At 30.9% G+C, this 3,346-nt stretch overlaps 1 long non-coding RNA gene across 3 annotated transcripts; it reads left to right on the forward strand.

Moving 5' to 3' along the window:
- The first annotated feature begins 653 nt into the window (after window positions 1-653).
- Window positions 654-2,994, forward strand: LOC110934558. 3 transcript variants are annotated; one of them, XR_002588436.2, is made up of 3 exons: window positions 659-963; window positions 1,687-2,121; window positions 2,252-2,994. It is a non-coding gene; the product is annotated as an uncharacterized LOC110934558 (long non-coding RNA). The 3 variants fall into 3 exon arrangements; XR_004891693.1 differs by having other exon boundaries at window positions 661-963; window positions 1,687-1,739; XR_004891692.1 differs by having other exon boundaries at window positions 654-963; window positions 1,687-2,994.
- The last annotated feature ends 352 nt before the right edge of the window (window positions 2,995-3,346 follow it).

Raw genomic sequence — 3,346 nt, forward strand, 5'->3', positions numbered from 1 at the left:
ATTCAGGGGTGTGTATGAATTGATTTTCGGCCAAAACCATAATCAAGATGTCGGTTAACCAAACCTTGAAATAATTGCCTACGGGTGAGGCGTATACTAAGAATGTATACTCGGGAGCAGGAGACACACCCAATGTGGGCCCACTTCCAATGAGCAAAGGCCTAATGTACAATGATCCTTTTTCAGTGGGTGGAATCTGAAAAAAAAGCCGATTAAATAAATATAAAAAATTCGTTAAGATTTGTTTAGATCTAATAATTTATTAGAAATTAACCTTTAGCATTAAATCTATTGAAATAATAATTTCGCTTTACAAAATTACTGAAACCTTTAGCATTAAATCTATTGAAATAATAATTTCGCTTTACAAAATTACTGAAAATTATGAGGACCCATTTCATAGTTCAATATTTTTAATAAGAAACTAAACTAATAATATTTAGTTAGAGGGTTATCTATAATACAAAATATTAAATTAAATAATATTTAGTAGAAGGGTTATCTATAATTAATTAGAAAAGATTAAACTAAAATAATAATTATCTATAAGAGATGGCCTAATATGATGACAAGTGTCCCTAAAGTGGTTTCTTTTATTATATAGTATAGATATAGATTTTCAAAAGAAAAAAAAATAATAAACAAATTGATAAACGTACATGATAAACAGAAATAATAAATATATAAATTCATTTTTGAAGCATAGAAATCATCCTTATCATTTACTTAACATGGTCACTTTCTTTGAAAACATAACACTTGTAACCATTTGAAACACCTCTGCAAATTTTGACTCATCTTAAAATTTTGATATTTTTCTCAAAACTTAGAGGCCAAGAAAACCCCTTATAAAACTATACGTTTCCTTTTCAAAATCAAACCACACCTAATTCATTTTTTTCTTTCTGTCACCCTCTACAATATTTATCGACAACTCTCCTCAAGTTTTGCTTACACATTGAGGTACAATATTAAACTTACTATTATTTAAATTATCTTATTGTCTATAGCTATTCGTTTATTTATTTTTGAACCAACTTTAATTTAGGTTTTGATTATGTTCACTCTAAAAGAAATTCATGATTTTCTCAAGTCATATTTTGACGATGTTTAGTTGTTTAATTATCAAATCTAGTAAAACAAGTTACAAGTATTTTACTCTATGTGAATCGCATTTATTTTAGCTTTTGATACAAATTATGCCATATTAACATACTCTATAATTGAAAAGTTTAATTATAATAATAATAGCACATTGAAGTAATTATATTGCTTTTAAGTTGGTAAACTGAATTTTTTTTTTCTCTTCAAGCAATTCCAGTTCATATATACAGATAAGTAAATTAAACAAGATTAAAATTTATATTAAACGTAATCATGTTTTCATTAAATAAGTTAAAATCTTTATTTTTAGTTACTGTCACAACATGATTTATTTCTTAAATTATATCAAAGTTATGGGTTTTTCAATTGTATTTTCACTAAATATGAAGTCATGATTTTAATTGCTATCATGACGTTTATTATTTTTTTTTTAGTTATTAAGATTTGAATAATAGTATATATCATATATTCTCTTTATTAGAACCATAAAATAAAACAAATAAATAATTCACATGTTATAGAAGTAAAAGAAGTCCAGTTAACAAATTAATATATCTAAATAAGATTATAACGATATTGTAGGACTCCGTGATCGTAGATGTAATCTATTATCTCAGTTGTGATCATCGCTTAAGGTACGGACCCCTCTCCACATATGTGTACAAGTTTAGGTTTCCACTACCCAGTAGTCAGAAAGACTAAACTCGTTATTTTGTTATATTATTATGTGGTACGGACTCTTAAACAACTTTATGTGCACAAATTTAGGTTTCCACTACCTCGTAGTTGAAGATTTACATTTGTTATTTTACTGCTTTTGTGATCTTTAAGATTATGTGCTATTATAATTAAATATTAGTTATATTGTTTTAGCAAATATTGATTATGACACACTGAAGCACTGATGGTGTCGCACCGAAAGGTGACGCACTGAAAAACTGAATACTGAATGTGATTTTGTGACGCATTGAATGTGAACTGACTACGCATTGAACTACTGAATGTGACGCACTGAAGGTGACTAACTGAATATGTTATATGTATTGTTTGATATATAGATATCGTTAAGAAAATATATATTGCGTTGTTGTCCCACTGAGTAAACCCCGTTTACTCAGGCGTACATTTGCCTTGTTATGTACGTTAGGTTGCAAGGATTGTCGGGAAGACTTGGATGGATGGTTCGAGGGATTAAAGACGCACATGGATTTTCTTTAAAAGTTTAAATTGTTTTGTACAATATTTCGAATTTTTGAAATAATGTAAGTTTTATAATTTAGGGAGGGATGTTTTGACCTCTGATGTACTGTATAAGTAACACGTCAACCCGAGCCGGGTTGGGGTGTTACAGTCAGTGTGGCGCACGCGCGCATGGGAGTGAGCCAAAATGGCGCACGCGCGCATGAGCGTGCAGACTTGCACGCGCAAGGGCGCGCGCGCAGAAGCTTCCAGCATGGAATTATACTGCAGTTAAAGTTCAGCTTTGAAACCGCCGAGTCAAACGGTTTTGACTGAGAATTAAATGACGAATTAAATTGCATTGAAGACGTTTAATGCAATTTATTCCTCTCATTTAATTTGATTTTGGCTGTATAAATACAGCCTCTTAGTCACTGCAGAAGAGACCAGCAACACAACAGCAAATTCAACTTTCTCTCAACAGCTTTCTGATCTTCTACTTGCTCTCTTCAAGGTAGCCTTCGGGTTGTAGGGCAGCTCCGGTAGTACTACTGCTCTGGCTGTTGTACCCTGGGAAATAAAACGAGTACTCCTGGGAGACTCGGAATTTGTTTTAAGGGAAGAGTGTTGAACACATGCCTCAGTCTTCGATTTCATCCTTTTCTTGTATTTCCTTTATTTCAGTTGTAATTGTAATAGTATTTCTGCTTTCTTAGTTTCTGTTTTGTAATCTTCAAATAAAATTTGTTTTATTTTATTTAAATTACGCGAACGGTTCCTACAATCTTAAAACAAATTTTTAAAACACCGTTCGTGTAATTAAAACCATTCTGTTTGGTGATTCAAACCAGTTTGTGTTTTAAAAAACAGATTTTTTTAGTTTTCATCTTCAAAGGAGCGACTTTGGTTGAAAACTGTTTTGGTTACCTTCAGAATCTGTCCTAAAAATTGCTAAAAACTTTCTATCTTGGTCTTCAAAGTTGGACTTAGAAACCAAACAGTAAGTTCTAATAATTAAAAATTTTCTGTTTTTGGTCTTCAAAGTTGGACTTAGTAGCCGAAA

Source organism: Helianthus annuus, chromosome 4 (genome assembly GCF_002127325.2).
Source record: "Helianthus annuus cultivar XRQ/B chromosome 4, HanXRQr2.0-SUNRISE, whole genome shotgun sequence".
Classification (NCBI taxonomy): Eukaryota; Viridiplantae; Streptophyta; class Magnoliopsida; order Asterales; family Asteraceae; genus Helianthus; species Helianthus annuus.